The sequence below is a fragment of the Triticum aestivum genome, chromosome 2B (genome assembly GCF_018294505.1).
Source record: "Triticum aestivum cultivar Chinese Spring chromosome 2B, IWGSC CS RefSeq v2.1, whole genome shotgun sequence".
In the NCBI taxonomy this organism is placed as follows: Eukaryota; Viridiplantae; Streptophyta; class Magnoliopsida; order Poales; family Poaceae; genus Triticum; species Triticum aestivum.
In genome coordinates this window covers 21,312,502-21,324,659 of record NC_057798.1, presented here as the reverse complement: position 1 = coordinate 21,324,659, position 12,158 = coordinate 21,312,502, and the positions used below count along the sequence as shown (strand labels likewise).

The window sequence follows — 12,158 nt, the reverse complement described above, 5'->3', positions numbered from 1 at the left end:
GAACATAAGAGTAGTGCAAGACATGAAACATCATAAAAGTTGAAACATGAAAGACATGGCACAACGGCCGCATACACGGAATCATCATCGACATCAAGCACCACCGAGTCCACCTCCTCCAAAACCACCACCACCACCGAGTCCACCTCCTCCAAAACCACCACCACCACCGAGTCCACCTCCGCCAAAACCACCACCAAGTCCACCTCCGCCAAAACCGCCACCGCCAAGTCCTCCTCCGCCAAAACCGCCACCGCGACCACCATCACTCTGCCAGATCGGAGTGACTGGGGTCGACGTAGCAGGAGTCGAGCCACCGGTCCCCTACATGTTTGAAAGAAGATTCTAACGGTAAATATGACATGATAGTGTTGAATGAACGAGAACTAGTTTGTCATTAGTTAGGAAAATTTACTAACCGGAGTATCACCGCCTAGTGCCAGCCATTCCTCGAACGTTGGAATGTGTGGGGCGTCTCCCGCAGGTGGTGGTGGGGGGCCAACTTGTGGTGGCTCCGTGCGGTTAGTCCAAGACGCCAACATAGCCTGGATGTTAGTTAAACAAGTCCACTTAGAAACAACCCGTGATCAACAAAGTTAGAAGGAATGAAAGTGCAAATTTGAGCTTGGTTTAAGAGGGCAAAACTAACCGCCATCACTTGACGGCTGTAATCATCATTTGCCTTCACTCGTTGCAAGTACTCCCTCACCTCAATATGCCTATGCTCGAGAAAGGTCTGATATGCCTACAAAATTGAGGTTGTTTCTAAGTGGGCAGTGATGAAAATAAACTAAGAAAGATAGAGACAAAGAAGATAAGGGGAAGTACTTACAGCACGTTGGCGGACTAAGGGAGGCTGCGAACGCCCCGTACTCTCTAACGGGCTCGGGTTGGTAGCTCGAAGCCGTGTGTACGAGATCGACGGAGTGACCAAGCCATCGAAACACGGATACCGGCCATGGGACTTACCCTGGATGGCCACCACCGCCGTGTCGTCGATCTGAGACTGGGCAACCTCAGGAACGGGAACATCCGGATGCAACTTCTGATAGTTCTGAGTGTAAGACTGCAGGTGTTTCTCGGTGTTGCCGTAGTACTGGCTCTCGCCCTCCTTGCGATCACTCCGCTCGCGGGCCAGCTTCCACGACTCCATGTCTGAGAGCGGCCTCTGCAACTTGTCCTCTTGCAACGTCAAACAGAAGTTAGCCATACATAAGAACATGACGGTAAAGAAGAACCAAAATGCATCTTTCATATAGATATACCTTCATGGCCTTGAAGCCCCAGTGGTTCCTGTTTCCTTGGCCGTGTGTCCCGTCTTTTCCACGGTTAGCCCGGGCCTTGACGCTCTTGGCAACAAACTCTAGATCGTCACCGACCCACCTATCCACCAAACACGCCCATCCGTCATGCCTTCCATAGCACCAACGAGGAACAACCTATGTAAATTTTGGAAGCATGACATGTGAGCACGAAACATATAGTTGACTCCTTGAAACAATGAAAAGTCAGTAATAGTTACCATCATGAACTGCTCCCTTCTCATGGTAATTTTTTGCCTCTGTGCTTGAGTTTTGGTCATCTTTTGTTGCAGGTAGATGTGGTAGTACTGTGAGACGGCAACCCAACGCACCTCGTACTGCAACTGACGAGCTTTCTTCTTTGTAGACGCAAGTAAGACCACGTCGGCTCTGGCCTTGTGCTCATCAAGAACTCTATAGAGTTGCGGCAATCATGCATAAACCAGAAGCAAACAAGGCATGATTTGAGTGATTCAATGATAAACTATGAACGAAACTAAAGACAAGTGATTCAAAAGGGAACTTACCCAAAATTTGGTGATCACGGCCTTAGCGGCCGTCCCGTACTCCGCGTTGCTGCAAGCCTCGTAGTGGGCCCAGCTTGTGGCCAAAACACGCAGCTGTGGGTCCCTGTCTGGCCGCGGGCAGAATAGGCCAGGCCAAAACTGCTTCAACAGGACAGTGAGAAGGCCGTTCGGTTTACGGCCCTTTCCGTGAAGGGTCCAGTTACTGCAAAAGAATCAAAGGGTTGCCATGTGTACAATAAAAAAATGTTGTCATGTGTTGAAAGTATGATTGAGATGCACTTACTCTGTCCCCGCAGGTTCAATGAGCCACTTGTGCGCCTCGATAGAAGGTGGTGTAGGTACTTCGGCATTACCACGCAGCCACCCCTGCGGAGCACCCGGTGGCAAGTCACCCCACAACTCGGGGTCAACCTCCCCTCCACCCTCCTCGCCCTCCTCGGCCTCCTCCTCCTCGGCCTCCTCCTCCTCGACATCAGTAATATACTCCTCCTCCTCAGACTCAGAAGCTGCATCAGCATAGGAGGGCATCGAAGAAGACCCTCCTATTTCGGACACGGCCCGGAGTTTTTTGGCCCGGTTGCCTCTCCCCCCACCTCCTCGTCCTCTAGGGGCTCTCCCCCCACCCCTCCTCCTCTAGGGTCTCCTCCCCCGACCCCTCCACCTCCCTGTGAGGTGCCATCCTCGCGTAGTCGGGAGGGAACCTTGTGGGCTCGTCCACTCCGAGTAAGTCCTCCTTTGAGTTTACTGAGGAAACTGGCACCGCTGGACTTGCCCATGATTAGCAAACCTGCATTGAGAAGAGAATAAACAATTAGTAAGGATATAAAAAAAACAAGCATACAGGAAAGACATTAATAACGGAAGAGAACATTATTAAAAGAACATACGTTTTCTAGAACCCATATGAATCATCACTATTGTAATCTATTTGTCGACCGGTCTCATCATCACTATCCCGCATATCTTCTTTGTTGTCTGACGGAGGTGGAGGCTCTTCCTCATCGTCAGTGTCAGCGTCTTCATTTAACTTTTCAAGCATAATTATGTCTCTTTGATTCACAACTGCCTCACCATCAATCCAGGCGCCGTCGTCGTTTGGGTCCAGGTCAACATAACCCAAGTCATCATCCTCCTTGTTTCGGACCACGTCATCATGTTCCTCTTGAAAAAACACTCCCTCGTATGTCATGGGGTTTATGTTGTAGTAATCATCATCGTTCGGGTCTGGTAGCTTACCATGTGGCGACACCTTGAACACAACTTCCCAACCCTTTAGGTACTCTTTCTGGCATGGGTAAGGCAGATAATATACTTGTGTGGCCTGGGTAGCGGCGATAAAGAGATCAGCTCCGGCATAGACGGTTGATGGTTTAACTTCAACTAAACCAACAGAAGGTGTATGTCTCAGACCCTTTTTGGGGTCGAACCATCGGCATTTGAACACAATGAGACTTAGGTGTTTACGGCCACATTTGAATGTAAGCTCGTATATTTTTCCTACCCTTCCATAGTAATCTACATTATTATCTCCTTCGGTGAAGACTCCGATATTTATAGTTTTGGGATCAGGCCGACTATTATGGTGCTCCTCTGTATGGAAGCGATACCCATTCACATCATACTTTTGGCATGTCATGATGGTAGGGTCAAAACCCATGGAAACCCATCTCAATTCTTCATCCATTGATTCGTTCGGATCATTTCCCTACAAGTTTAATTGAAATTATAGGGTGCATGAGTTTAATTGGAAGTGTGAAATGGGTAATAGGGAAGTGTGAAATATTACTTTCTCCATGAACCACGCAACGAAATTTTTCCTTCCATCAGCACCCTTTCGAAGAAGAGCAAGTGCCTCCGCTTCAGTAGGAGGCAACATTCCTGTCCATTATTCCTCAACGGATCGACTACAATAAGAAAAGCGGTATAAGAACTAGGCAAAGTGAACATAACGAATTGACTAAAAGAATGGTGCAAAGGTATTACCTCATCCACTCATCCTCAACTTCTTTGATGTTGTGCAAGATATAGAACATGACATCCTCCCACTCATCTCGTGGCATGACATAAGATGTCGAGCATCCAGCCCTGCCACCTTGCCCAGTGAATAGAGGCAACTTGGGTTTATATTTGGGTTCTTCTGTATTGTATCGAGACACCTTATTGTGCAACGTGGGAACATGGTCCGGATAGTAGGCTGTCCTGAGGTCTGCCACCTCCTCTAGGATAACTGCCTCAGCTATGGAAGCTTCAATCTTAGCTTTGTTTCCACATTTCTGTCTCAGATGCTTGTTTTGTCTCTCAGGGCCGTACTGCCAATGATACTGCACAGGGCCCCCCAACAATACCTCGTTCGCATGGTGCAAAATGAGATGTGTCATCGGAGTAAAGAAGCCTGGCGGGAAGATCTTCTCTAGCTTGCATATCAACTCCGGCGCCTTCTTATGCATTTCTTTTATCTTCTCAGGACATACTTCTTTAGCACAAAGCATTCGGAAGAAATGGCTTAACTCCGCAAGCACACGCCAGACACGCTCGGGAACATAGCCCCAAACCATCACCGGCATAATCCGCTCAATCCATACATGATAGTCATGACTCTTCAGCCCGGTCACTCTGCCCGTTGAAAGATTGACCCCCTTACTTATATTCGACGCATAACCATCAGTGAACTTCACGACGTGTTTCAGCCACTTGAATGCCTCCATCTTATGATCCTTTTTAAGTACGAAGTCAGCATCTGGCTTGAACCAAGATTTTCGACTGCCTGTGGGAGGTTGCATGTGAAGACGTGGTCTATCACAAATATTCTGTTGATCGACTCTAGCATTAACATTATCCTTTGTCTTATCAGGAATGTTGAGGATCGTGTTAAAAAGGGACTCCGCGACATTCTTTTCAGTGTGCATCACGTCGATGTTGTATGGAAGTTTGAGGTGATGGAGTCATGTACCTAGGGTAGGGTCACAGACCTGATCTAAGTACCCTGCCCAAGGACACCCTTAGAAGAGATCACCTTCCAGTCGACCTACGAGGGACTCACTCGACTGACTTGAAGGACTCGACCACGAAGACTCACTCGACCACCAGAAGGTCAAGAGGCACTCTGCACTGCAACGGCCTGTAATGAAGTAGACTTTATGATAGTAAAGACACTTTATGTGGGGTGTTACCAGTAACACTCCGGACTTAATGTACCTTAAACCCTTCATTACGTGGGTTGGCTGGGGTCCTGGCGCACTCTATATAAGCCACCCCCCTCCACAGGCAGAAAGGTTCGGCACGCTGTAATCCATATACACATAATCTACTCGACCGCCTCCGGGCTCCGAGACGTAGGGCTTTTACTTCCTCCGAGAAGGGCCTGAACTCGTACATCTCTTGTGTTTGCAACCTCTCCATAGCTAGGACCTTGCCTCTCCATACCTACCCCCACTCTACTGTCAGACTTAGATCCACGACAGTTGGCACCCACCGTGGGGCGGGTGTTTTAGCGATTTTGTGGAGGAGTTGCAATTCTTCCGAGTACTTTCATCATGGTCGCTGTTGGAGTTTTGGTCGAGGGTCGAGAGATTTGTCTCGGTGCTCTCACCTTCGTCGCCGACGACTCCGCATGGCTCCAGGAGGCTCCACTCGACGTCGATGCGCTCCCCGTCCGCGGTGCGACGCATTTTCGCGCATGTGTCCGCGGCGTTCTGCTGCGGCAACCGTCGACCCCATATCGGTCGACTCCCCTATCGACCACCCTCCCGGTCTCCCGCCAGCTCAAGCGCTCGGGTCGGTCGAGGCTTCAGCGGTGGGTGAGACACGCGGTGGCTCGCCAGACGGCCACCACCCAAGTTGCGGCAATCGAGCCCGACGAATCTCTCTACGGCCTGTTCGATCTGTCGACTGGCTCCGTAGAGACTGCATCCGAATGCGATAGCAGTGATCCAGCAGCGGAAATCTTGATGGTCGACGGGCCTCGCAGCCCCCCTGGCTTCGCCCGTGATGGTGGGGCAGGCGACGGAGGCGACCCTGCACGAGACCACGAAGAGTATCAGCCCGAGCCACTCGACTCTCTGCAAAGAGAGGAACTTCGCCGCAGGAACATGGATGCCCTGCATACTCCCATCGCAGGGGAAACCCCCAAGGCTCGCGCCTTGGAGGAGGCTCATTTGGCCAATTTGGCCGAACGCGCTCGCCTGGAGAATCTTCGGCGAGCACTCGACGAGCGCGCGCGGCAACAAGTTCCCGACGCCAGTCGACGTCAACTCTTCCCGCCGACTCAGGTATATCGAACCCCAATCCAGAATTTAGCAGCTGCGACCCGTATTGCAGAGTCCATCCAGCCCTCTCAGTCGGAAGCTGGCAGAGGCTTGATGCAGATCAGGGATCTGCTCCAGGCAGCAGGAGATCAGAATTCAGCCGTGTCGCAGTCGCGCAACAGAATTCACAGTCGATCCGTCGCTGCGAATACGGTTCAGTCGGCTCACAGTCCCAGATCGCCTCCGCGGCGTGAGGGGCGCGAGAATCGGCGAGACCAATATGGAGACCGACACGACCGAGATGATAGGCGTCGAGTGCCCACTTCCCCTCCGAGGGGTGGGTCTTACGCTCCTCGGCAGCAAGATGACAGACGTCAGCTCAGTGCGGGGCGAAGAGTTCCAGTCGACCCCAGAGAACCAGGCTTCGACGCGCGATCCATTATCGTGCAAGGCTTGGTCGACCGGAACAGAGCCCATCGAGGTGGACTCGACAGAGATGCGCCCACGAGCAGTCGAGTGCACGTTTCTGGTCCGGAATGTTTCAGCAGAGCTATCAGAGCCGCAGTGATTCCTCCCAATTTCAGGTTGGCAACAGGAGTCAGCAAGTTCACCGGTGAGTCTAAGCCTGAAACTTGGCTTGAGGACTACCGAGTGGCAGTTTAGATTGGTGGTGGGAATGACGAGGTGGCCATGAAGCATTTGCCTCTCATGTTGGAAGGTTCTGCCAGAGCGTGGTTGAATCAGTTACCTCCTAGCAGTATTTACACTTGGGAAGATCTGTCCCGAGTGTTTGTCAGAACGTTTGAAGGAACTTGCAAGCGACCGGCTGGATTGACGGAGCTGCAAGTCTGCGTGCAGAAGACCAATGAGACCCTCAGGGAGTATATTCAGAGATGGATCACTTTGCACCATACTGTGGAGAATGTGTCTGATCATCAGGCAGTCTGCGCCTTCAAGGATGGTGTCAAGAATAGAGAATTGAGTTTGAAATTTGGTCGAACCGGAGACATGACCTTGAGTCAGATGATGGAAATTGCTACCAAGTACGCCAACGGTGAAGAAGAAGACCGACTCCGAAGCGGCAAGCACAAGCCGAACCAGTCGGAGAAGGGAAACACCAGTCGGAAACAGAAGCGGAAGGCTGAACCGGCAGCTCCTGGAGAGGCTCTGGCCATGGCTCATGGAAAGTTTAAAGGGAAACCAAAAGGATCCTGGAACCCTAAGAAGGTAAAGGATAAAGAAGGGAACGACGTGATGGATATGCCATGTCATATCCACACGAAGAAAGACGAAGAGGGGAATATCATTTACCCAAAACATACCACTCGCCAATATTGACTCCTGATCCAGCAGTTTCAAGGAAAACAGTCTAAAGACAAGGAAAAGGAGTCGGACAAGGCCGAAGACAAGGAGGACAGTGAGGAAGGATATCCGCATGTCAACTCCACTCTGATGATCTTTGCAGATGTGGAAAGCAAGAGTCGACTGAAAGTCATTAACCGCGAGGTGAACATGGTTACCCCAGCAAAAGCAAATTATTTGAGATGGTCCCAAACACCCATCACATTTGACCAATCTGATCACCCGACTCATATTGCCACCCCTGGGAGGCAAGCTTTGGTGGTCGATCCAGTTGTCGAAGGCACTCGACTGACAAAAGTGCTGATGGACGGTGGTAGCGGGCTGAATTTGTTGTATGCAGACACACTGAAAGGAATGGGCATTCCGATGTCCCGACTGAGCACCAGTAACATGAGCTTTCATGGAGTTATACCAGGGAAGAAAGCCGAGTCACTCGGCCAAATAGCTCTGGACGTGGTGTTTGGTGATTCGAATCATTTTCGCAAAGAGAAGTTGACGTTTGAGGTCGGGGATTTTCAGAGTGCATATCATGCCATTTTGGGGAGACCAGCTTATGCATGGTTCATGGCTCGACCATGTTACGTGTACCTCAAATTGAAGATGCCCGGCCCCAAAGGAGTGATCACTGTCACCGGTGATCGGAAAAAGGCAGAAGAGTGCTTTCAGAAGGGCTCAAAGATTGCTGATTCCCAGGTGACAGCGGTCGAGTTTGAAGAATACAAGCAAAACGCAGATCCGAGTGATTTGCTGCGATCCAAGAAACCCGCCACAGAATCTGCATTTCAGTCGTCCGGTGAGACGAATCCTGTTCACATTCACCCGACCGACCCCGATGCAGCACCGACCCACATCTCCACAACACTCGACCCGAAATAGGAAGAAGCGCTCATCCAGTTCCTCCGTGAGAACTGGGACATTTTTGCATGGAAGCCCACTGACATGCTAGGTGTTCCCAGGGGACTGGCTGAGCATCGCCTGAGAGTCGACTCATCAGCAAAACCAGTCAAAGAGCATCTTCGGCGGTCCGCCGTCCAGAAGAGAAAAGCCATTGGTGAGGAAGTGGCTCGACTGTTGGCGGCAGGATTTATCCGAGAGATATACCACTCCGAGTGGCTCGCTAATGTCGTCATGGTTCCTAAGAAGGACAAGTCGCTCCGAATGTGCATTGATTTCAAGCACATCAACCGGGCCTGCCCGAAAGATCATTTTCCTCTCCCTCGCATAGATCAAATTGTTGACTCGACCGCGGGATGTGAGAGATTGTCTTTTCTAGACGCCTACTCCGGGTACCACCAGATCCGTCTGTACGGACCCGACGAGGTAAAAACAGCTTTCATCACTCCATTCGGGTGCTTCTGCTATATCACCATGCCATTCGGCCTCAAGAATGCCGGAGCCACATTTATGCGAATGATTCAGAAGTGTCTACTCACTCAAATCAGTCGGAATGTGGAAGCGTATATGGATGATATCATCGTCAAGTCACAAAAAGGTTCCGACCTGCTCGCTGACCTCGCCGAAACATTTGCCAACCTCAGAAGGTATGATATCAAGCTCAATCCATCAAAGTGCACATTCAGAGTTCCTGGTGGCAAGTTACTCGGTTTTCTCGTTTCCGAGCGAGGGATCGACGCTAATCCAGAAAAGATCGGCACCATTCTCCGAATGAAACGCCCTGTGCGAGTGCACGATGTCCAGAAGCTTACTGGATGCTTGGCCGCATTAAGTCGATTCATCTCACGACTCGGTGAAAAGGCATTGCCTCTTTACCGACTGATGAAGAAGGCAGACAAGTTCGAGTGGACTCCAGAAGATGATGCAGCTTTTGCCGAGCTAAAAGCTCTGCTCTCCACCCAGCCGGTGCTTGCTGCTCCGATCAGCAAAGAGCCTCTGTTGCTTTATATCGCAGCCACAGGACAAGTCGTCAGTACAGTGCTTACGATCGAGCGGGAAGAAGAAGGAAAAGTTTTCAAAGTTCAGCGCCCAGTGTATTATTTGTCTGAAGTCTTGACTCCATCCAAGCAGAGATATCCTCATTATCAGAAGCTTGTGTATGGAATATACATGACCACAAAGAAGGTTGCTCATTATTTCTCTGATCATTCCATCACAGTCGTCAGCGACGCTCCACTATCAGAGATTTTGCACAACAGAGATGCAACTAGTCGAGTGGCGAAATGGGCGATTGAACTTCTTCCCCTTGATATCAAGTTTGAGGCAAAGAAAGCCATTAAGTCCCAGGCAATAGCAGATTTCCTCGCCGAGTGGATTGAACAGCAGCAGCCGACTGAAGTTCACTCGGAGCATTGGACCATGTTTTTTGATGGCTCTAAGATGTTGAATGGTTCCGGTGCTGGGGTTGTCCTGGTTTCCCCCAGATGAGATAAGCTCAGATATGTGCTCCAGATTCACTTTGATTCCTCCAACAATGAGGCAGAGTATGAGGCCCTCTTATACGGATTGCGCATGGCCATTTCACTCGGCGTCCGTCGCCTGATGGTCTATGGCGATTCAGATTTAGTGGTCAACCAAGTGGTGAAGGAGTGGGACGTGAGAAGCCCAGCCATGACTGGATACTGCAGTGCAGTGAGGAAGCTGGAAAAGAAGTTCGAGGGGTTGGAGCTCCATCATATACCCCGACTGAAAAATCAAGCAGCTGATGATCTAGCAAAGATAGGTTCCAAGAGAGGAGCCATTCCGAGTGGTGTGTTCTTGGAGCATATACACACTCCATCGGTCAAAGAAGATCCTTTCACCGAAGAAGCTCCACAGCCCAAGAGTGCCACAGAGCCGACTGAGCTTGAAGTCCCAGCAGTGGTCGACTTGGTCATGGAGGTCTTGGTGGTCATTCCCGACTGGACAGTTCCGTATATCGCGTATATCCTGAGAAAAGAGCTCCCAGAGGATGAGGAAGAGGCTCGACAGATCGTCCGTCGATCTAAAGCCTTTACCGTAATCAAAGGACAGCTATATAGAGAAAGCGCGACTGGAGTTGGTCAGAAGTGCATAACACCAGAAGAAGGTCGAATCATCCTTAATGATATCCACTCGGGAACCTGTGGTCATCATGCGTCCTCTCGGACCATCGTGGCCAAAGCATACCGAGCCGGATTTTACTGGCCAAAGGCGAATGAGATGGCAAAGGAAATAGTGGATAAGTGCGAGGGATGTCAGTTCTACTCAATTATGTCGCACAAGCCTGCATCAGCTCTAAAGACCATTCCACTCGTCTGGCCTTTCGCAGTATGGGGGTTGGACATGGTCGGTCCTTTGAGAACAGGGCGAAGTGGCTTCACGCATGTACTGGTGGCAGTCGACAAGTTCACCAAGTGGATTGAGGCTAAACCAATCAAGAACCTCGACGCCGGTGCTGCTGTTAGCTTCATCAGGGAACTGATATTCAGATATGGAGTCCCGCACAGCATCATTACGGATAATGGGTCGAACTTTGACTCGGAAGAATTCAGGGATTTCTGCAACTCTCAAGGCACACGAGTCGACTACGCTTCGGTCGCACATCCGCAGACGAATGGACAAGCAGAGCGAGCCAATGGCCTCATTCTCAAGGGATTGAAACCCCGACTGATGCGTGATCTCAAGCATGCAGCTGGAGCTTGGGTCGACGAACTTCCCTCGGTGCTTTGGGGACTGCGGACCACACCTAATCGGTCGACCGGAAGAACTCCATTCTTCCTGGTCTACGGAGCTGAAGCAGTCTTGCCGAGTGATCTTCTCCACAATGCTCCTCGGGTTGAAATCTACAACGAAGCAGAAGCTGAACAAGCGCGGCAGGACGCAGTCGACCTTTTAGAGGAAGAAAGGGAGATGGCTCTGATCCGGTCGACCATCTACCAACAAGATTTGCATCATTTCCACGCCAGAAATGTGAGGGGTCGAGCCTTCCAGGAAGGAGATTTAGTTCTCCGAGTGGATCAGAAGAAACAACACAAGCTTGCTCCTTCTTGGGAAGGACCCTTCATCGTCACCAAAGTTCTCCACAACGGGGCGTACCGTCTTTACAACGTCGAACATAATATCGACGAGCCCCGAGCTTGGAACGCGGAACTACTCCGCCCATTTTACACTTAAGTTTATCACTCGGATGAGTTGCAATAAAGTACTTCTATAGTTCATGGATCTCAAAATAATAGTGTCATAGTTCCTCCATAATTTTTGTCACTTTTTATTTTGTCCAAATAAAATTTTCCCCTCAGTGGGTGACTTAGCCGCGAATCCGTTTCGCCTAAGTTTGTAAAAATCCTACCGAGTGGTGAGCCAGACTCCCACTCGGAGGCTTAGCTGCGAATCCGTTTCGCCTAAGATTAAATAAAATCCAACCGAGTGGTAAGCCAGACTTCCACTCGGGGGCTTAGCTGCAGTCCAAGTACTCGCCTAAGTTATGAAAATCCTACCGAGTGGTAAGCCAGACTTCCACTCGGGGGCTTAGCTGCAGTCCAAGTACTCGCCTAAGTTATGAAAATCCTACCGAGTGGTAAGCCAGACTTCCACTCGGGGGCTTAGCTGCAGTCCAAGTACTCGCCTAAGTTATGAAAATCCTACCGAGTGAAGAGCAAACCTCTCACTCGGGGGCTTAGCTGTAGTCCAAGTACTCGCCTAAGTTATGAAAATCCTACCGAGTGGTAAGCCAGACTTCCACTCGGAGGCTTAGCTGCAGCCCAGTGCTCGCCTAAGATATAAAAATCCTACCGAGTGAAGAGCAAACC

At 50.4% G+C, this 12,158-nt stretch overlaps 1 long non-coding RNA gene and 1 pseudogene across 1 annotated transcript; both read right to left on the bottom strand.

Annotated features, from left to right (window-relative positions):
* Window positions 1-12,158, bottom strand: part of LOC123040058 (syn-copalyl diphosphate synthase-like) — a 33,552-nt pseudogene that overhangs the window by 5,760 nt on the left and 15,634 nt on the right.
* On the bottom strand, window positions 430-889 carry LOC123040059 (uncharacterized). The gene is made up of 3 exons (XR_006418042.1): window positions 833-889; window positions 650-745; window positions 430-545 (listed from the first exon to the last, which is right to left on the bottom strand). It is a non-coding gene; the product is annotated as an uncharacterized lncRNA (long non-coding RNA).